Raw genomic sequence first — 24,234 nt, forward strand, 5'->3', positions numbered from 1 at the left:
ACTACTCAGAAGTAAGCAGATGTGTTGTTCTTGGGGCCTGACATCAATCTTGACAGACTAAAGCAATTCTTTGCATAACTACAGATATATTCTGGGAACTGCTAGGGAGGAGTCATTTTAACCCTCCTCCTGTCAACCAAACTTTCAAAGCTCTGTTGCTACTTTGCCCTCTGGAATGCAGCCCCTCCCTCCTGGGAATCCAGACTACATTTCAACACAAATGGTGGAAGCATATTAATTCATCACCTTCCTACTAATGGGATGTAACATTTTTTAAAATAGAGAATTTAAATCATAGGTGTCTAACCCTTTTGGCTTGCCTGGGCCACATTGAGTGAAGAGGAATTGTCTTGGGCCAGATATAAAATATATAATTTAATTAATGTATAGAAATCATATAATAATTTTAAAATTTTATGATCTGGTGGGGCCATGTTACTAAATGTCCAGGGTTGCATGTAGCCTATGGGCCACGAGTTGAACACACTGGACTTAGATGTTGGATTAGGCTTGTGGGAAAGCCATTCCCCATGTCAGCTTTACTCCTCACTAGATGTACTGTGAAGTTTGTTAGCATAAACCATTGTGGGATGTGATCTGGAAGTATAGACTGTTGCCATATCTGGGATCTAGTAGTGGGCCTGTGCAATATATTCAAAAGAGCCACTTCTTAAAGCACAGTGGCATGAACAAAGCAACCATCAGGGTCCTTAAGATGTTTTGATGCAACTCAAACTCAACTTCAAACAGTCACTGAAAAAAATGGTCATAACTCCGGGACTACCTGTATTATAAAACTAATATCGTTGAATGATTGCTGTGTCATGGTGGTTTCCATGTAGAGAAAGCAAATGCTCTGAAATTATCTGAAGCCTAGTGTTGTTGTTGTTGTTGTTAGCTGTGAAGTCGTGTCCGACCCATCGCGACCCTATGGACAATGTTCCTCCAGGCCTTCCTGTCCTCTACCATCTTCTGGAGTCCATTTAAGCTCACGCCTACTGCTTCAGTGACTCCATCCAGCCACCTCATTCTCTGTCGCCCCCTTCTTCTCTTGCCCTCAATCTTTCCCAGCATGAGGCTCTTCTCCAGTGAGTCCTTCCTTCTCATTAGGTGGCCAAAGTATTTGAGTTTTAGCTTCAGGATCTGGCCTTCTAAAGAGCAGTCAGGGTTGATCTCCTCCAGGACTGACCGATTCGATCACCTTGCAGTCCAAGGGACTCGCAGGAGTCTTCTCCAGCACCAGAGTTCAAAGGCTTCAATTCTTTGGCACTCAGACTTTTTTATAGTCCAACTTTCACTGCCATACATTGCAATTGGGAAGACCATAGCCTTGACTATACACACTTTTGTTGACAGGGTGATGTCTCTGCTTTTTAGTGTGCTGTCTAGATTTGCCATGGCTTTCCTCCCAAGGAGCAAGCGTCTTTTAATTTCTTGTCTGCAGTCCCCATCTGCAGTGATCTTGGAGCCCAGGAAAACAAAATCTGTCACTACCTCCATTTCTTCCCCATCTATTTGCCAGGAATTGGGAGGGCCGGGTGCCATGATCTTGGTTTTCTTCATGTTAAGTTTCTACAGAACCTAGTAGCTCTGTAGAAAACCAGAAAAGTATCTCTGCCACTGTTTCTGATGGATGCAGTTGGTTTACTGTTTAAGAAGAAGAGCTTTCCTCATGCTAATACACTGTGTGACATGCCCCCTTCTAATGCTTTGCACAACTTTAATATAGCTCACCATGGTATGCTTTAAGATCTATACTTTAGGGTGCTCATCCACAGCTGGCATTCCTAAAAATCAATATTAAAATAAAGATTTCTTCCATTCAGAAAATATGCACCCACCCTAGGTATTATGTGTAAACTCTATGGAAGGCCCAGGTTCGCATCCCACCAGGCTCAAGGTTGACTCAGCCTTCCATCCTTCTGAGGTAGGTAAAATGAGGACCCAGATTGTTGGGGGCAATTAAGCTGACTTTGTAATAATGCCGTTTAGGGGGGGTGTGTGTGAAAGCCCTAATAAGCAGGCATATACATAGAATGAAGGCTACTGCTAAGCTTGTAAGCCGCCCTGAGTCTTCGGAGAAGGGCGGGATATAAATGGAATTAAAATTAAAAAAAATAAGAACATTCTGAGTTTGAGAATCTTTTCCTACCAAAGAAGTGGGAATCTTCCTTTTAGATAGGAAGGAATCAAGGTCTTCTCTTAACATTGCTCTTAATATTTTGTGTGTTCTATACGCTGAATCAACATGTTTATGTACAATTCACTTTAATAAATGTATTCTAGGGTGCATTTTTAAGCTGCCTCTAGCATGACAGAATTCTGAAAAGAAGGATTTTTCATGCACAGTTCTGGTTCATTTGGTATTTAGATTTGGTAAGTGTAATGGAAAAAAGTAGATAGAAAAACTTTTCAGATGAATTTCCTTGCCATCTCTACTCATTGGACCATAAAACAGAAATAAGAAATGAGCAAATGCTTGAGTTAAACCCACATTAGGTTACAGTAACCTGCATCTGCTTCGGTTTGGTTGGAAAATTAAGTTTGGGCCTTCCGGCGAACCTGTGAAGACTTGAAAGCTGGTGGAGGATGAGGTCACATGTTCAGTGCAAACATGTCTTCTTTTGAAGCTTCGGATATTCTTCCAGAGGGCTGGAGAAGGTTGCATTCAATTGAAAGTGAGCATAATTCTCCTGACTGAGCACTGGGACCATCTCAGCTCACTTCAAAACTTCAAAACTTTCAAGCAAAAGCCAGAAGAAAGGATGATAAATAGCTAGAAACTGCAGAATGTTACTTGTCTGATTATTCAGAGAACATTAATCCAGTCTTATTTTAAAGTTTCAGTTGGGGGCTCTGTGGCTTTACAGTCAATACAAAAAAGTTCTTTAAAAAAATCTGAACTGCTGAAGGGACAATTTGCTTACAGTATTCATGCATGAGGCTCTGCTGCAAAATTATTCATTCATCCTTCCACCATCAGTATGATCCGTATGGTTAAATAAACTACTGGCCAACTAAATGATTCATGGAATTGGATTCTGAGATTTTTATTCTGGGAGTTCAAGAGGAAAGAAAGGAACCCCCCACCCCAATTTAATTTTCACAACTATTAGATTAAGGCAAAAATTAATGACCAGATTAAATCTACCCATTAGCTCTACAGTTGAGTGAAGTCTTTAATTTGCATCTCCTCAGTCTAAATCCAGTCTCTTAACTACTGTACTACACTGGCTGTCAAATGGACTGCCAGCCCCATGTCCCAAAGGCGCTTTTTTCAAAAAGCAACCGGATTTTGTTTTTCCTTGAAGACATTTCTCTCCTCATTCAAGAAGCTTCTTTGGTTCTTCAGAATTGAAGAAGCTTCTTGGATGAGAAGCGATACATCTTCAAGGAAAAACAAAATCCAATTGCCATTTGACCTGGATAATAGAGAATCTCCATAGATACCAGCCCTATCATCCCTGGCCAACATATTCAAGCTGGGCACAGTGTGAATGATAATCTAATACATCTCATTTTTCCTCAATCTCTTTAATCATCATCACACACTTGAGTTCTTCCAAAGAACCTCTGCTCCTTCCAACTTTATTTAGCCTCAAAGCAGCAGACAATTGGGGTAAATGGATGTCAGCCACATTCTGGTACAGCAGCAGAGTTTTCTGTTGTTGAACACTCTCTGCAGCTTATATTTCAGCAGAGGTCCATCCCTGCCTGTGAAAACTAGCTGTGGGTCTTGCAGCCTTGCAATGTGGAGCATGCTAGCCAGCCTCTCTAAGAATACTCTATTCCAGCTGGCTGGGGAATTCTGGGAGTTGAAGTCCACACATCTTCACATTGCCAAGGCCGAGAAACACAGCTCTATTTCATTCACATTCTTTGCTCAAGTTGCCATTTCCCCGTTAGATAATGTCAAATATTTCATGGCCATTGAGTTAAATTAAATTAAATTAAATTAAATCATTAAATTTTTACATTTAGGGAGGAAAAATCAAAGGTTTAAGTACAGATTAGGCAAAACCTGGCTCAAAAACAGTTACTGTGAGAGGGACCTTGGAGTCCTAGTGGATGATCACTTGACTATGAGCCAGCCGTGTGCGGCAGCAGCCAAAAAAGCTAATACAATCCTGGGTTGCATAAACAGAGGCATAGAATCAAGATCATGTGAAGTATTAGTACCACTTTATAAAACCCTAGTAAGACCACACCTGGAATATTGCAATATTTTATGCTACAAAAAAGATGTTGAGACCTTGGAAAAAGTTCAGAGAAGAGCAACTAAAATGATCAAAGGCCTGGAAACTAAAACATATGAAGAAGCGTTCCAGTATCCGAGGGGCTGCCACAAAGAAGAAGGGGGTCAAACTATTCTCCAAAGCACCAAAGGGCAGGACAAGAAACAATGGTTGGAAACTGATCAAAGACAGAAGCAACCTGGAATTAAGGAGAAACTTCCTAACAGTGAGGACAATTAACCAGTGGAACAGCTTGCCTTCAAAAACCGTGGGTGCTCCATCCCTGGAGGTTTTTAAGAAGAGACTGGACAGTCACTTGTCTGAGATGGTATAAGTTCTCCCGCTTGAGCGGTGGGCTGGACTAGAAGACCTCCAAAGTCCCTTCCAGCTCTATTCTATTCTATTCTATTCTATTCTATTCTATTCTATTCTATTCTATTCTATTCTATTCTATTCTATTCTATTCTATTAAGGAATTTGTTGTGCAGAGGTCTCCTTGTGCTACCAAAGAGTTGCACAGACAAGGAAGGGTACTGAGAGCAGCAAGAGTCACACAAGAATACACTGAGTTGTAAAAGCAAAAAGTATTTTACTTTTGAGGTGGTGTAAGAACAAAAATGCACAATCAAAAATAAACAGTACAGGTCATAAACAATAGCAACAGTCCAAAGAGTAATCCAAACTACAAAGTCTTCTTACCGGTCCAGAGGTCAATACACAGTTCAGGTTTACAACAGTAGTAAACCAACAGCAGAGCAAAAAATCAGTAATAGTAGAGAGCAGTGAATTCAGAGAGAGAGAGAGAAGCTACATTCCTAGCTTCCTCTTATGGCCATGAGAACACTTACACACCCATTGGCCAATTAACAACTTAAAGACATAGCATTATGGTTAATATATTTTCAACCCAATATATAACTCTTACAATCTTATGCACATTCTTTCACAATTAGCATTGTGTTGCACAGCACTTTGTACCTTCGTAAAATGGTCTGCAATATTTACATCAGATGAACAATACTCTAGCTGTATTAATTTATCCTTGATACATTGTCTGACATTTAAATAACGAAGGTCAGTATGTTTAGATCTTGTTCTTACTGCAGCATTATTTGCCATCTTTATCGCAGCTTGATTGTCCTCATATACAATACAACTCATTTACATTTAAACCCATATCTAACAATAATTGTTTGTACACTAGCAGTTCTGTACATAACACTGATAGACATGAAAATTCAGCCTCCATTGTAGATAAGCTTATGTGCTTTTGTCTAATGGACTTCCATCCAATCAAAGAATCACCCAACATTATAGCCAACCCTGAAGTAGATTTACGAGTGCTTGTATCAGAGGCAAAACTCGCATCTGCATATGCAGTAAGGATTAACTCATGATTTGGCTCTAAATATAACGAGTAGTGAATAGTCTGTTTCAAATACCTTAATACTCGTTTAGCTGATTGCCAGTGTCTAACAGTTGGATTATTGTTGTACCTAGCCAATTGGTTTACACAGTAAGAAATATCAGGTCTAGTCCAATTACTAAGATACATAAGGCTTCCTATCAAAGATTGGTACATAGTCTTATCAAATACAGGACTCTCAACATTAGTGTCCTTAAAATCCATAGCCATCGAAGTTTTTGTTGGTTTACACATTTCCATATTGTATCTCTTTAATAACTGAGATATTTTACTGGCTTGTGACACCTTAAAACCCCTATTCATTTTCACAATATCTAACCCCAAATAGTGGCTTATTTCCCCAAGATTGTTGTGAATTATTTTCCAATCTTGAAATGATTGTGAAATTATTTTCCAATCTTTTCCAATTTTCCAATATTCTATTCTATTCTAAATCAAGGCTTTTCAACCAGTGGTACAGGTACCACCTGTGGTACATTGGCACCTGGCAGGTGGTACGTGACCATCCTAGAAAAGTGGTAGCGGGAAGGGGAATGAGCTGAACTGGTGACAGCACCGCACAAGCCTGAGCGAGAGATGGCTGGAGCTGCAGGGCTGTCAGGGCTCAGCGGAAGCGCCAGGATCAGCGCTTCTTCGGGGCTGTCAGGGCTCAGCGGAAGCACCAGGATCAGTGCCAGTCTCCAGCTGGAACTCGGCGCTGATCCTGCCATGTCTGCTGAGCCCAGAAGAAGCGCCAATCAGCTGGAATGTTGCAACATCTCCAGGGTCTTGTGATTTACATTCAGATGCTTGGCAACTGATTCATATTTATGACAGTCACAGTGTCCCAGGGTCATGTGAAGTGACCAAACCTGCTGCAAGCACCCAGCAGAGGGGGGGAAATAAAAACCAAACACCCCCCCCAACCCACCCCCACTGCCAATCCTCAACAGAAATGCTCACAACAATGAAAACCTCAGACAGGAGGAAGAGCACTGCCGGGCGGGCAGGCAGGTGTCTTGCTCCGCTGTGGCTCGGGGGGGGGGCACTTTTTCCAGTGCCGTTGTAACTTCAAACAATCACTAAGCAAACTGTTGTAAGTCGAGGACTACCTGTACTTCATCGCTTTTTTTCCTTTTTTTTTTGGTCATCAAGATTTTGACCCCTTGCTAGGCGACTGGTGGTACTGGGATGTTGCCATATCCTAAAAGTGGTACAATGGGTGAAAAGGTTGAAAAGCCCTGTTCTAAACTAATCAAGGAAAAGGGGAATCCTTTCAGGTGTTTTTCCCTCCACCTGAGTTATCTTCTTCTGGAAAATCTTGCCTTTCTCCTAAACTCACGAAGCTCTTTCTCCTGTGCACGAGTAGTACTGTGTTGACTCTAGGAGCAATGGCCTTTACGCTAGAAATTGAGTGAATCTGGGCTTTTGTTTCTTGGATCCTATCATTTGTGTTACACATTATGCTTTGAACCCTGAGGGTAAACTGCTCTGGGGAGACCTTTGTTCCAAGCAAGATGCAGCTACGAGGGCTTTTCGCTGCTCAGAAAGACAAACAAACCAAAAACCACAGATCGCTTCTGCTCTGGAAAAGTTATAATCTGCATTTCGAAGGAAAGGTGGGAGAGGAATAAATGGGACTGTATTGAAAAATACAAAGGAAGAGAAGGGCTAAACCACGGGTGGGCAACCTCGGCTCTTTTATGACTCATGGACTTCAACTCCTAGAATTCCTGAGTCAGCATAGCTGACTCAGGAATTCTGGGAGTTGAAGTCCATGAGTCATAAAAGGGCCAAGGTTGCCCACCCCTGGGCTAAACCCTGGATTTCCTCTGATCTTTGAAACTGAGAAAAGCCACTTTGATATCCAGTTTTCAGACCACAATATTATCCTGCTGCCTCCTTTGTTTGTTTATTTATTCATCAAGTAAGCACCTGAAAGCAGGACAAGAAGCAACGGCTGGAAACTAGTCAAGGAGAGAAGCAACCTAGAACTAAGGAGAAACTTCCTGACAGTTAGAACAACTAACCAGTGGAACAACCTGCCTCCAGAAGCTGTGAATGCTCCAACACTGGAAGCTTTTAAGAAGAGACTGGACAGCCATTTGTCTGAAATGGTATAGGGTTTCCTGCCTTAGCAGGGGGTTGGACTAGATGACCTCCAAGGTCCCTTCCAACTTCTTATTATTATTATTATTATTATTATTATTATTATTATTATTATTATTATTATTATTATTATTATTATTATTATTATTATTATTATGTGCATCTCACAACTAAGTGGCTTTACTGAGGAGCAGAACACCCTTCGGCTGAAAGGAACTAGCCTCTTCCCCACCCCACCCCAAAGGAATCTGGGGTGGGAAAACTCTGCTCCTTCTGTCTCCATTCAGAGTAGATCAGCTTGGTTCTTTTTTAAGGCTTTGGTTGTGCTTTGAGTTCATTTGTTTGTTTGTTTGTGTTCTTGCAGTCCTGGTAATAAAAATTTCTTCCCTCTCTTTCCCTTCCCCTCCTACAATTATGCACTGATTTTTATGGTTTTTTGTTTCAGTTGACTGCTCAGCAGCTTTGCTAGCTGAGAAATGGTGTTAAATAAAATTTAACTGACTCTTCATGCAATAGAGAAAAGGAGTGAAGGATTGGTGGGTAAACGAGTGACAGGCTTACTCTCCATTCTTCAGCAGACATTGAATTCAGGTGCAATAGAGGAGGGAAATGAGAAATATAATTTTCTTTCTACTTTTCTCCTTTGTTCCGGTAGATTTGATTTCGAAATGTACTAAGAAGGTGATGAGGACTAGAAGCATCATTTTTTAAAACATCCAGTTTTCCAACATATCATCTTCGTCATCATCAAACATCATTTTAACATTTTAACACTTCCATTAAAACTATAGTAAATAGATTTTTCTTGCCAGACAAGAGGTTACACATTCACAGCCTGCCAGGCTATTGATTCAGATGTACCCACTCCACACCTTCACAAATGGGGGGGGGGAACACACTACCTGTCACATATGCAAAAGGGATTGTCCAGCCTTTTCCATAACTAAAAAGTGTTGATCTTTTCTGAAACAAAGAGCAGAAGTGGCTGGAATCTAGAGAAAGGCCAGGTAATCTGCAGCAGAAAATATGTTTCAGGAAATTGTTACTCCTCTATAATAAATAACAGTCTGATCAAAAGGCTACGTTAGGGTTAATTTCTACTTTAATGTGGTTCTTCTTGAGTCTCCTTATTTATGTATCTCTCAGGAACTTCTGTGTAGATGATGAAAACAGTTTACTCAAAGCTGAACAGATAACAGAAGACAAGGAAAAGAATATGAATCAACTTAGCCCCTTGGAAAGAAAGCTTGATTGGATGATTTTGGTTTCAATAGAAACATGCAGAAGAACAGTCAAAATCCAGTCCAAAGTTCCAGGTTTCACAAGCAAGATTCACAGGAACATACCAGAGCAAGATTCCAATAGAATAATATGTGTCAGTTTTGTCTCTGATATCAAGATGCAGGTAAAGGTAAAGGTAAAGGTTCCCCCGCACATGCGTGCTAGTCGTTTCCGACTCTAGGGGCCAGTGCTCATCTCCGTTTCAAAGCCGAAGAGCCAGCGCTTGTCCGAGGACGTCTCCGTGGTCATGTGGCCGGCATGACTAGACGCCAAAGGCGCACGGAGCGCTGTTACCTTCCCACCATAGTGGTCCCTATTTTTCTACTTGCATTTTTACGTGCTTTCGAACTGCTAGGTTGGCAGAAGCTGGGACGAGTAACAGGCACTCACTCTGCTACACGGCACTCAGGATTCAACCCGCCAAACTGCCGACCTTCAGATCGACAAGCTCAGCGTCCTAACCCACTGAGCCACCGCATCCCATGCAGGTAGCTGCCTTTAATGAAGAGAGTTACCTCCTTGTTTGGCAAGGAGCCTTATTGAGCATCTTTCCTCTGTTCTCCTCTCTACTCTCCAAGTACTTGGGCTTGGAAGTGAAATGTCATCATCTGACTGCTCCACCTGTTTTGATACAGCCTGTGGTTGGCTTGGTGTCTCACGAAACTGACATTCCATGGGTTCATCTGGAGCAACTTCTGAGTCCTGGGTCATAGCAATTGGAAATCCTTCCCAGAATCTTCTTCTAAATCTGGTAGATTGCTCGTTTATAGCAACCCAACAACATTTATGAATTACTGGGGTAATTAATTTGTTTTCTATTTTTTTAAATATATATATATATCAAGCTGTTATTTTCCCATAACCTAAACAGCTGTCTAATTACTGGTGAATGTTTGCATTTTGGATATTTAAAATGTAGGGTTTTTATGGTTTATCTTTTCTATTTTTAGAGGAGTTTGATTTGGTTTATTTCTTATGAGATGCATCTATATCTTGGAGGAGTAAATCCTTTAGCTACATGGCTATAACACTTCAAGGCCAGGAGGTGATGCTATAGAAGTTATTGGTTTGTGTTTTTTTAACCTTTTCAATCATTGGAAAGGCAGCATCAAAGGAGAGTACCCAATCTCTCTCACACACTAGAGTTACAAGAAAAGCATCTGTAATGGTATGCAAGAATGACCTTTGGAGACAGTGGAAAGAGACACTGCCTAGGGAATGGACAGATAAAACAGGGTTGCCTAATGGGCAGAGAAACAAACTCAGAAAAGAACTTCCCAAAGTTATCAAGTGGTAAAAGAGAGAGAATGGAATAACAGCGTTGGAAGGGACCTTGGAGGTCTTCTAGTCCAATCCCCTGCTCAAGCAGCAAATCCAATACCATTTCAGGCAAATCATTGTCCAGTCTCTTCTTAAAAACTTTCAACGTTGGAGCATCCACAACTTCTGGAGACAGGTTATTCCACTGGTTAATTGTTCTAACTGTGGTGGGAGATTTGTACTTTCGGACTTACAAAACTGATATCAGGCTTTCCCAGGTAGACCAGAAGGAAACATGACAGGAAGAGTTAGTTCTACTTTATTGTAAGGTAGGCACGTCCAACCCATAGCCCTGAATAGCTCATAACGCAGCCCCACAAGATGGTAAATTTTTAACATTTTTATCTGGCATATACATATACATATGCATATACATACACACACACACACACACACACACACACACAAAGGTATATAGTTCAAAAGATTATGGACAACCCAAAACTACAAAATACTATTTACAGAAAATAAAAATTGGGGCTGGCTGGGAGGAGAAAGCATAAAGCAAGATTTTATTAACATAGCCTTACAACATGATTGCCCAGCCTTTTGGCTAGCCTGGGCCCCACTGAGTGAAGAGGAATGGTGTGTGTGTGTGTGTGTGTGTGTGTGTGCGCGCGCGCACGTGCGCACGCACACACACACACACACACACACACATCCCATTCCTCTTCACTCAATGTATGTGTATATACCATTATATATATATATATATATATATATATATATATATATATATATATATATATATATATATATATATATATATATATATATATATACCATTCCTCTTCACTCAGTGAGGCCCAGGCTAGGTATTCTTTCCTGGCCTCGAGAAGCCCTCTGGCGAAAATTTACTCTTTGGGGGTTATTCCTTGGGATTATATGAAAATGTGAGGAAGCTGTCAGGCCAAGGGCGTGGAATCGAATGGCATTCACATCTAATTGCTCAGCCACTTTTTCAGTGAAGCATGGCAAGGACATCACACAGGCCATTTTGCACAAATTTCTCCATGCATCCATTGTACGAATCCCTCCAAAGCCCACTTTTCACAGAGGCAAGGCGAGGCGAGGCGAGGCAAGGTGAAGGAAGGAAGGAAGGAAGGAAGGAAGGAAGGAAGGAAGGAAGGAAGGAAGGAAGGAAGGAAGGAAGGAAGGAAGGAAGGAAGGAAGGAAGGAAGGGCAAGGGAAGAGATTATACTGCTATCCTTGGAGACATATAATATTAGGAAGCACCAATAGTTTTGAAAGATGGCAACCTTCACTCAACACAGCATCAGCGTGTGAGTACTGTACAGTAAGAAGTAGAGTCACAAGGGAGCACTTCATGTGGCCGCCTTTCTCACAGATTGACACAAAAGCTAACTCTCTATGTCCAAGATGTCTGCCTCTCGCTAATGAACAATCTCTTCATGGACAATGGCATTTAATCCCAATCAAAACTTCTTGCAGATTTTTTAAAAGCTGTGGCCAGGGTACACAAGAATGGTGCTGAGTGGCATTAATCTTCCAAACCTGCTGTCTCTTAGGGAGATAGCAAACTGGACAGAGGTGTATCTTATCCAGTTCCTTTATTTGATGTGCCACATTATGCCAATACTGAACACTCTATCTCAGGGGTCTTCAAACTTGGCAACTTTAAGACTTATGGACTTCAACTCCCAGAATTCCTCAGCCAGCTGGCTGAGGAATTCTGGGAGTTGAAGTCCACAAGTCTTAAAGTTGCCAAGTTTGAAGACCCCTGCTCTATCTCCTTCCCTCCATTCCTGATTACAGAAAAGACAGTGTGTTACACCCGGTTTCCTGCATAGACTTGTTACGTGTGTGAGAACTGTTCACTTTTAGGCTGTGTGCTGATTTCCTGAAAGATCCAAACAGCTGTCCAAATCCATATGGGCCAATCCTATCAGTTACTCCCACCTTATTAAATCCAGTATTTAATGGGCTATCCAAACAAATAAAATTGGACTCAGTCCTGTATGATTATATATTGATCTGATGGTGATGATAGTGGCAATCATTACGTTTGAATCTGTGCAATAGAACCGAAGAATCTTTGTTCTGCTTACGTCCCTTTTATCTTCTACTGTCTCTGTGTTGAAATTAGGAGCTATCTGAGTTTGGACATCTGCTTCTAATGTAGGAAATAGGTACTTAAAGTTATTTTTTTAAAATGTTGTTAAATTAAAAAATCTGAACCACCACCTTGACTTACAACTGGTCACTTAGCAATGGCTCAAGGTTAAGGCAGACCCTGAAAATGGGATTTGTGACCCATATTTGAAGTTCTGGTGTCTCCCACCACTCTCCACAGAGTGCACTTGGGGCACTCGGAAACCATTTACGGCCATTTGCAGCACCCCGTGGCCAGGTAGCCACAGTTTACGATGTTTTTGACATTTACTTCCTATTTCTAACAAAAAGACCCCATGTCGAACAATTCTACTTTAAAAGCTCAGACATGATCTTCAGAAAGAAATGTGGTCCCCAAGTTAAGGATCTGTAATGCACAAAACCAAGTGGCCCCTTTTATAGCTTCCATTGATCAGCAGCTGCTGAGAGTCAAGTTCTTACAGGTTGCTGTCTTGGCCCCTTATACCTTCTCCTGCCCAAGTCCAAATCTGTGCCTTTTTCATTGTCCCTAAGGAATCCCCCAGAGATGGGTTGCTCAGAGTTGTTAGGACAGGATACATAGCACATATGAGGATAACAATGAAAACTGCCAGATAGAGGCAGGAAGCTACGTAGGTTCCTCCTCCTGTTTGTAGCTTTGCTGGTTCATGTTCTTTAGAACCTTCTCAAGAGAACATCTCTAGAAACGGAACAGGCTCAGACTAAAGGCCTTATTTAAGTGGAAAAAATGACGTTGGTCTGAAAGCAAATCTGCAGTTGATTGGGAAACTTTCCTGCTTAAATCCCTGCTCTGGAACTGAAATAGAACAGTGCATGGCCAAGTTAGTTCTCTAGAAAGTACCATCCATATTTGAATACCCTAGAAAAATATGTCATACGCTGGTATTAAATGATGTAGATATAGTTTGGAATAGGGCGCATCCTGTATCTCCAGCACTATCTAAGGTCCCCAACCTCCAGGCCACGGATCCGCACCGGGCTGCAGCAGACAAAGCGACTGACCCACACAAACAAGCAAAGCCCCATCCGCACGATGCAGGCAGCACATGAAACCATGCCCCCTCTGGTCCACTGAAAAAACTCTCTCCATGGAACCGGTCCCTGGTGCCCAAAAGGTTGGGGGCTGCTGACCTAAGGCACCCCATTGTTGCTTTCATACCCCACCTAAGTCATCGTTTCTAAAAGCAGAATGCAGTTTCCCACCCTTTTGAGAGAGATCACAAACCACTGTCAATCCAGAAGAGGCATTTCAGAATTTAAAGAAAATCAGCCCAAATTCCCCAGCCTTAAAATAACTACCCAGCTGTGCCTTTTATAGCTTTCGCTTTCTGACCTACAGTATGATTAAGGAGGGGGGGGGTTCAGGAATTCAGAAAGATGGTGCTCAGATCAGATCAATTTAGCCATTTAGTAACCAGCCAAAAGCATCCACCTTCTGTGATAAGACACTTTTCACAAGCCTTACTTTTAAGCAGAACAACCTTGCTGTGACCTCCACTGATGTCCCATCATAAACTAAGGAGGATTCTGTCTTCTTCTCTGCAGCCAATTCCACAGAAGTGACATCTCCTCTTAAAGGAGGAGTAACTGCCATTCCTCTAAGGGATAGCACCTTGACTGGCTGTCATGTTTAACGCAAGGCCCGAGAACAACTGGTGTCAATTCCTATCAAGATGGACGTCTATCAGCTGCTGTCCCTTGAAAACTTCAAAGCTCATAGGCTGACTTTCCTATTGAAAGAGAAGCACTGGGATGGAAAAAAAACCTCACATATGCATATTTCATTTTAAGGTAGCCTTGCCTAAAAAGATATTCTCCAGATGTGTTGACTGCTTTCACATAACACGTATAACCCGAATGATTTGAACCATTGGGTTTGCTCATATAATACATTGAACCATTAACTAACTACAAGGGTGGGTTTGCACAGGATGCTAGGTCACAAGCAGGCCTAATTAAGGTTAATACTTGTCAGCTTTTCAAGGTAGGCCAGTTCAAAAAACAAACTCTGCAGAGAGGCTGCTAGTCCCCCTTTATTCTTTGGCAGGTGGGTATTTATTGAGAGGCTCTTGAAAGCTATCCAAAACCTTCAGTCCCCATTTTTTTAAGGTCATCAAAGTTAAGGTGGGACTGCTCGGCATCTCTTTCCTACACTTCCTACTTTCCTAGGGTTGAGCAATCATTTCTCCTCTCCAAATTTTTCCACAAAGCCAGAGCTCAATTCATCCACAGTACAAGCGAAACTTGATCTATGGTATCTAGACACATCTGCATGGTTTTTACCTAACCTAGTTAAACATCTGAATATAGCCACTGTTCACGGGGTTGGCCATGCAGTCCCGGGATATTCAATCTCCTGAGTATGTGGGAAGCTACACTAAACTACTGGGTTGAGATCATACAAACTTCTCCCAGCCATTCAAGGCCTCTACTTCCCTTTCATACAGAATTCCACTCTGAAGGAATCTGGAAGATTCTGAGAGGAAATTAGAAAGCTATAATTGATAAAGATATTGGGTCATTCTGAGGAGGGAAACAGGCAAAAAAGTGTTATCTCACAGTCCACCAAAATATGGCTCAGTGACTAACAAAATTAACAAGTCAAAGCTAACAATTTTTAGAATTACATGAAAACAATAAAATCAATATATATCATACAGAATTCAGAATAACAGAGTTGGAAGGGACCTTGGAGGTCATCTAGTCCAACCCCCTGCTCAAGCAGAAGCCCCTATACCATTCTAGATTAATGGCTGTCCAATCTCTTATTAAAAGCCTCCAGTGATGGAGCACCCAGAACTTCTGGAGGCAAGTTGTTCCACTGGTTAATTGTTCTCGCTGTCAGGAAGTTTCTATAATAATAATAATAATACAGTAATAATAATAATAATAATAATAATAATAATAATAATAATAATAATAATAATAATAATAAGAAGAAGAAGAAGAAGAAGAAGAAGAAGAAGAAGAAGAAGAAGAAGAAGAAGAAGAAGAAGAAGAAGAAGAAGAAGAAGAAGAAGAAGAAGAAGTTGGAAGGGACCTTGGAGGTCATCTAGTCCAACTCCCTGCTCAGGCAGGAAACCTTATACCATTTCAGACAAATGAGTGTCCAGTCTCTTCTTAAAAATGTCCAGTGTTTTAGTTCTTTGATAAGCTATAAGCTATATTTGATAAGATATGGTTACAGCCACAGTAAAAATAGCATTTATACTACTATAACGAATATAACACTCTAATATTCTTGCCATCTGTTTGCTAATAAGTTACACAACAAAACAACCCGACCAGCTAATTTGTGTGAATTGGAGAAAACCTTTTGTGGGGAATAATGAAGATGGTAGCAATTACTCTTTGACTGTGTTTGCATCACATATTTAACCAGGTTAGGTTAGGTAAATGAAATGAAGAGGTTGGAGGCCGTCTAGCATTTTATATCTTTCAGTTGGTGCTTAGTCAGATGCCAATGTTGTGTTTGTTTATTTTCTACTTTAGTCTGCTTTGTTGTGCTTCAATAAGTTGTGGGTTCATTGTACGAGTAAAATGCCCCAGGTCTTGGGTGCCCTCAAATTAGAACAAACAAATTCTTATTAAATTCTGCTAATGGAGGAAAAAGCAGGCATTAATTAAAAATGAATAAAAGATCAGCTTTGTAGGGCTTGGTAAGGAAAGCTAAGCAATCATGCGGGAAGGGATTTTTGAGCTAAAAGAAGTGGGGGGATGCTCACATAACATTTTCCTAATCCCTTTACAAGCCGTGGGCAGAGAAGCCATCTATAACAGTGGTGGCGAACCTTTTACAGACTGAGTGCCCAAGCTGCAACCCAAAACCCACTTATTTATCACAAAGTGCCAAGGCCGCATCAGCATTCTGGTGCCCTCGGGGGGGGGGACAGGGAGGCAGCTCTGAGTGCCACCTCTGCCATGCAAAAACAGGCCACCATGCTGCACGTCACAAAAATGGCTACCGCAGCGCCACAGGGTGCAGATACAAGGCGCTGCACCACACAAGAACGGGGCAGGGCTAGTGAGTATCACGCAGGCACTAGCCACGCCCCATTTCTAGACCATGCATGCTCGTGGCTCCATGCACACTGCTTTGCCTCCTTTGTGCTGGGTGGGGCTCCTGCTCCAGGTGGCGGTGGTGGCCTGATGGACCTGCTGCTGACAGCGATGGCGCGCGTGCCAACAGAGAGGGCTCTGAGCGCTCCCTCTGGCATGCATGCCATAGGTTCGCCATCACTAATCTATACTTTCTCCTGTGCAACTAAGCAATGTGTTGCATCTGGACATTTGAGGATCTGGTTGTGCACTGGAAAAGCACAAAGCAGTCTAGATGGGCTTCGCTGGGCCACAAGACCAGGAGGCAGGTTAGAAAGGAGGAGTTGGCAACTTTCTGAGCTACTACCCAGTTGCAAGATGATAGCCAAATCTCTTAAAAGCTGCCAGGAGATTTCCAGTAATGATGATGGAGATAACCAAGGGTGGAGAGTTTCTATGGAACTCAGTGCAAGGTTTTGTGCAGAAGCTCCAAACAGACAACAACCCCAAGGTTTTTGTGAAAAACAGGCACCATGACTTTATGACTCTGCTACCGTCAGAAGACTGCAAAACCTGGCTGGCTACACAACTCTGGGATGAGAATCAGTCAGCTGAGACTTTCACAGCCGGAAAAGCTTTGAATATACGTGAAGACCAGTGCTTTTTTTGTAAAAGAAAAAGGTGCCGGAACTCACACATGTCATACAACCCGCCTTGCCTATCCTACAAGGTTCCATCCAAAAAAGGTGCCGGAACTCCGTTCTGAGTGTTCTATGAGAAAAAAAGCCACACACACACATACACTCACACACCTTGTCCATTATTCATGGACAAGCAGGTTAGCTCAGAATGAGTTTTAAACCTCTGGACTTTTCTTAATATGAAGGAGAAATCAAGGTATGTCACTAAATTCCCCAGAGATAACAATGGTCTTCCTCATTGCCACTACATCAGCCCATAAGACAATCTGCCCAACTGGTTGGAAAGGGAAGGGGAACTGGGTCTGGAAGTAGTAGTGGGATGATGGACTAAGGGGTCCAAACAAGATACTCTAAGGGTCCAAACAAGAGCAGCAGCTGTTCACGTGTCCACGTTTATCTATAATATTGAGTTTTCAGTTGTGTTTTGCTCCTGCTAAAATTCTGTATGGTGTTCTTTTAAATATGACTGCTTCTTATTAATATCTTTATTTTATTCCTTTCTGTAGACACCAACACATAAAACCATTTACAATGAAAAGTAAGTATGAAGTGTGCCATAAAACTGATGCAGCTAAAATCAAAACGAGACTTTAAGATGAATACTGCTAAGATGTGCCCAGAACTGCAGCTTTTCTTTGCACCTGAAGACGTAAAGGCTAGCTGAGGCTCACATTTCAAAACATTAAGAGCAGAACCGTTATCTCTGTTCTTCAGATAGTGTCAGGAGAATCCATAAATAACAAGAAATAAATACAGACAGAGACTAAGTGCTGGGTCTGCTCGCTGCCCTTTCTATTGCTTCTGAAACATTTTTCCCTGGATGAATTCTGCCTTTAGCTTCAACAAAAAAAAAAGATTTTCTACTCCTTTATTGAGCTGTTCTTACTTCTTATGAGTCCCAGAACACCACTGCATTATCATTACTGTACATTTGTTCAGAGCTGGCATCAAGTCCCATCCATTAAGCAGTGTCATCGAATGGGACTTAGGAAATGTCCGTTCCGTATTATAGGGCCCGATGTTTTGAACCCTATCTCCCCAGGGTTCTGCCTGGTGCCACCAGGCTGGGTTTAGAAAAACCCTGAAAACTTGACTCTTCCCCCAAATTTGTATTAGACCCCACTGGTGGATGCTGTGCGTTGCGTTGTTTTTGAATGAATTGTCTGTCTCCTTCTGAATCTCTGTGGTTTGCATTTGTATCATTTTTTTAATAAGTAACTCTAGTGATTGTATTATTGCACAGCGATAAGAGTCATCGTGGAGTTGGGCAGCCTCAGGCATGTAATAAATGAATTATTTTATTAAAAGCAAGTGAATTAATAGTAAAAGAAAACAAATGAATGTTAAGTCCTAACTTGGGTCAATGCCCTCAAATGCATGTCCGGCAAATTATTTGTTACTGAACAAACATCAAATAGCTCTTTTACAACTCTAAATGTCTGTTGATCTCATAATAATTCTTATTAACAAGAATCATGAGCTAAAACTGAACTGGTTTTGCTCTTTCTTGTTCTGTAGAAAATTATTAGGCAAAATCTAGTTTATTGCTAGTTTCTTATTTATTTTTATCCCGCCTATACTGTATTGTTCTTATAAATAACTGAAGGCAGTAAAAATACCTAATGCTGCTTCCTCTCCTATTTTCCCCACAACAACAGCCCTACGAGGTAGTCTGGGCCGTGAGAGAGTGACTGGCCTAAAGTTATCCTGCTGTCTTTCATGCTTAAGGTGGGACTAGAATTCACTGTCTCTCTCTGTTTATCAGATTTAGTTTTATTTATTTGTTGTCAAGTTTCCGACTTATGGGCTTTTCAAGTGACTCTGAGGCATTTTTTAACCTTAAAAGTCCTTTATTTAGCCTAATACACCAGCAAATGCTTGCTTGAAGGAAGCTGGAATCTGAAATCTCCGCCCCTTGCACAATATATTAAAACACAATTCTCCACCTTTCTAATTTTGTCATTAATCATATTCTCCAATTAATTTAAAGAATCAGTCTCCCTTCTGTTAGAAAACCCACCAAGGTCTTATCTTCTTTAGTTAGAGATGGCCTTGAAGGTACAACCCTCCACTTCCCCCCTCCCAACCTTAACCCAATCTCTTAAAGCAATACTCAAGTTTAACATATGAAATGGCTACTTCTTCATCTCTTGTCAAGCAATAACATTCGATGTTAGCAGCGTTGACATCTGTCTTACCTCAAATAATAATGAAACATTTTCATTTTAAAAAATATCAAGAGATCAAAGCTACACAATCGAAGTGGATAATGTAGACAATTTCTTCCATTTATTCAGGGTTATATACAGAGCGGTGAGGTGGCCAAGAGGTGGAGCTCTTGTCTCACAATTCGATCCTAGGTAGCGGCAAATATTTCTTTGGGCATAATGAGTAATTGTCTACTGTGAACTCGGTGTAGGCGTGAGGAAGGGCATCCAGCTAGTAAACATTGGCCTCTCTTCTGTCCCTCAAATTCCACCCTGATGCAAGGGATTACGGTATCATTTTTTTTAAAAATCAGGGTTATATACAAATGATTCAGAGCACCTCAGGGGAGTTCTAGCTTCCAGCCGGGAACTTGATGAATTGCTTAAGAATGATGGGACCAGATCTTTTGATTCTCTGGTTCTGTAAGAGTTAACTGAGCCCTAAGGCTGGTCACGACAGAGATGTCAATTTATGTCAATAACTAATGGTTTCCCAGTTTCGCATCTAGGGAATATACATCATGGGTTCATTAAACAATGGGAGATGTAAGGGAAAGAAGTATGGGAATTAAACTAAAGTGGCCTAAAAAAGGAATGACACTTTCATGTTGACAGAAAGAAGAAAAAAAATAAACATTTCTGTGTCTTCTTCCTAATATCCAATATGCAGTAAAGATTTTTTTTTTTAGTTGTGCTGTGACAGCCTTACGCTGAAGACAATTGTAGAGCCTAGTCAAGCTACACTGAACTGATTATGGGGGGAAATTCTGCCAAGGTCTCTTACAAATGATCTGAGATACCACTTGTGACCATGGGAAGGTAGACGCCAATTTGCCTCAAAAGGAGATCAATTGTTCTAAGACAGTGAGAAATGGGAAGGAGTTTAGGTGAGTAAGTGGAAATCACTGAGCGTCACATTTCACTAGAAAACAGAGCATGGATTCAAAGAGAAGCTGATTAACAGTAAATTCCACCAGAGAAGAAGTGATGTTGTGGAATGTGAAAAGGGGGTTCACTGGAAGACACAAGTCATCCAATTGCTACACGTAGTGTCTTCTCCAGAAATCCCAACCAGTGACTCGTCTCCCTGGCTGAGGGATGGTATACAACAGTGATGGCGAACCTTTTAGAGACCGAGTACCCAAACTGCCACCCAAAACCCACTTATTTATTGCAAAGTGCCAACACGGCAACTTAATCTGAATACTAAGAAAAAATACTTAGAAAAAACAACTCCTACATTAACATCTTTTGTCTTAAAAGAAAAACACAATAGTAAAGCTTTCAATGACACAAGCAACTTTTTACTGAAAGGTAAAAGTTTGCATTTGGCATGCTTTTGAACGATGAATGTGATTTTTGTTGTTGTATGCCTGCTGATAATTTGTCTAACCTTGGCTTATACTTTGTACATTTGAGAGCAACACATGCAGCACTCAAGTCATCTGTTAGTCTGTTTCTGGTGTCAGATTTGTTATAATTCAAAGCTGAAAACAGCACGCTCGCTCCGGAGGCTTGTTTTGGCTAGGAAGAGGCTTGAGAAATGGCTTTTTCCTGTGAAATCTTAGCCAAAGAGTGAGGCGCGTGTGCCCATAGAGAGGGTTCCAAGTGCCCCCCTCTGGCACGTGTGCCATAGGTTCGCCACCACTACAAGAATGAATGAATGAGAGAGTAGATGGAAGATGATAATTTATATTGCCCTAAAGAGTTCACTGTTTAATTTTTTTGTCCACAGTTTCATATCTACTGTGGCATAAGATCTCAAATATTTTGATATTAGTCCATACCTAATTCTTGAATGTAGGGACGTGGTGGCTCAGTGGGTTAGGACGCTGAGCTTGTCGATCAGAAGGTCGCCAGTTTGGCGGGTCAAATCCCGAGTGCCGCGTAACAGAGTGAGCGCCTGTTACTCGTCCCAGCTTCTGCCAACCTAGCAGTTTGAAAGCACGTAAAAATGCAAGTAGAAAAATAGGGACCACTACGGTGGGAAGGTAACAGCGCTCCGTGTGCCTTTGGCGTCTAGTCATGCCAGCCACATGACCACAAAGATGTCCTCGGACAAGCCCTGGCTCTTCAGCTTTGAAACGGAGATGAGCACCGGCCCCTAGAGTTGGAAACAACTAGCACACATGTGCAGGGGAACCTTTACCTTTACCTTTAATTCTTGAAATAAAAGGCAAGGGAGCTCAAGTTAGACTCCAGACTCCAGAAATTTAATAACAAATCTTACTGGTAAACCCTTTCTTTTCATATTTCAGAAGTCAAGAAAGGATCCAATAATTCATAGTGACTACTAGCCAATCTCATTATGGGTGATATGAAAATATTGACCAGCTTCAGGACATGGTTTTAGTTCTAATCCATCCCAATAATGGGATTTTGTCTTTGGGCAGCAAGAAACAGACTTGATTGGTACTTAAGATGACATCAGCTATGGCTGTAATTAGATTCTGTGGTAAACTATTTCTATTTCTCTCATTGAAATAGCTCTGCTGATCTATTCCAGAAAAAAAACAAAACCAAACAACATATTTGGTGGTATTTTCAAAAATCTCTCTTAGGCTGTCTCCAACTACTTTAACTTAGCTTTAACTTAAACAGAATCTATGAAATATTTTACACATAGAAAGAATCTAAGATTGTTTTAGTTATGAATTATCACTGCTCACAGTTCTTTTGGGACACCCTAAAATAAGAATTGCTATCAGCTGAGGCTAACCATCTGTAGCTCTTTTAACTGAGAAGTTCATTTCAATTGTGACTGGAAGTTATAATGTATTTAAGGCAAACGTATTTAAGCTTTGGAGACCTTTGTAGTCACAAAATAAAATAGAATACAGATAGTTCCCTGTTACTGACAGCCTAGTAGTTTAACAACCATCCAAAGTTAGAATAAAAAAAATAGGTTTGGAACCAGTTCTCCCATTTATGGCTGTTTCAGTATTCTGCAATCACATAACCACCATTTGTGTGTTTTGCAACTGGCACGAGACAAGCAAAGTTAATAGAGAATGTGGAGGTGAAATCATAAGGGGCAGTCATGTGATGACTCACTTAATGACTGAATTACAAGTTATGTCATAAGTTCATCATGGTCATATGATCCTTTCTTAGTGACAAAGTTGCCAGCCTCTATCATGGTCTCTAATTAAAGACCACCTATATATTAACTAGATACATTAGAAATAACTATAAATTAGGATTGTATCGGCTGCAAAAATCTGGGCTATCTAATGGCCATCAGAGCCTTTGTGGCCCCAGTCTTGTAGCCAAAATATAAATGTTCAAACTTTGCCCATATGGTAAAGGAGCCATTGATATTACTAAATATGTGCTCTTACAGCTAGTCCTCAGAACTACCTTTGCTAGGTAAGGTGGTTATTAACTGAGACACAGCCAATATCATGATCATTTTAAGGTTTAAGGTTTATTAAATTTATATGCCGCCCTTCTCCCTGAGGACTCAGGGCAGCTCACAACAATAAAAAGTTAAAAGATATAAATACAAAAATTAAAAGAGGATTAAACAATATAAGAAATAAGAACAATTTAAACCAATAAAAAACCAAATTTAAAAACCATGATCAGTCCAGGCCCGCTTGTTGGAATAACCAGGTCTTTAGGTCACGGCGGAAGGACCGAAGGTCAGGGGCCATCCACAGCTCTAGGAGCAGTTCGTTCCAGAGGGTCGGTGCGCCCACAGAGAAGGCTCTCCCCCTGAGGGTCGCCAGGCGGCATTGCCTGGCCAACGGCACCCTGAGGAGGCCAACTCTGTGGGAGTGAACCGGGCGATGGGAGGTTGACATTGGCAGCAGGTGGTCTCGCAAGTACCCGGGGCCTAAGCCATGCAGGGCTTTAAAGGTGATTATCAGCACCTTGAATCACAATTGCCATGGTTGTTAAGTGAACCATGCTGCTGTTAAGCAAATCCTGCCTCCCTTGTTGGTTTTGCTTATCGGAAGCCGGCTGGGTAGTTCACAAATGGTGAGCTTTGCAACCATCATAAAGACAAGCCATTTGCCAAGTGCCTAAATGCTGATCATGTAACCACAGGGACCCTGACACAATCAAAAGTTTGAGGATTGGTTGTAAGCTACTTTCTTCAGCACTACTGTAACTTCAAACAGTCGCTAAACAGATAACTTGAAGATTACCTGTATACTAGTGTTCAAGATGGCGGACGTGTCGGGCGGAGCTCCGTAAGCTCCAGCTGTTGGGCGTCCCTTAGGAGCCCCTCAGGGGTCGTTTTGGGCCCTCTGGGTAGGGGATTTGGATTGCTAAATCCATGAAGTTACGAGGCAAATAATGAGGTAGTTTACTGTTTGCTTGTTCTACCTGCGAGCTGCCTCTTTCCATCTGCTCTTTCCATCTGCTCTCGTCTTCCGCGGAGTTCGCTGGGCTCCGCTTTTTCGGCCTGCCGGCTCCTGCTGCCCCAGCGTCTCCGGGCCTCCCCGGGGATGCTGCGGTCGGCGGCGAAGGTGTTTTCCGTTGTTTTGGGCCGCCATGGGCCGTTGGATCAACATTGCTATTTTGAGCAATTTTTGGCCGTTCTCGGCAGCGTTCTCGGCGTCCTCGGAGCTCCAGCTGATCGGCGCTTCCGGGAGAGGAGAGGAGAGCTTGTACGAGATGCCTGCGGACTATTCTGGCGGCGGCAGCAGCGGCGGCGACGGCGGCAGCGGCGGCAAAATTTTGTATCACTCTACCTGCCTTGGGCCGTCTTTGATTGCTGCCTCTTGGCCTGCTCTTGTTAGACCGTTTGCTCGCTCGATCGCTTGCCCGACCGTCCGCCCGCTCCCGCCTGAGCC

This window comes from Vipera berus (assembly GCF_964194415.1).
Source record: "Vipera berus genome assembly, chromosome: 9".
Classification (NCBI taxonomy): Eukaryota; Metazoa; Chordata; class Lepidosauria; order Squamata; family Viperidae; genus Vipera; species Vipera berus.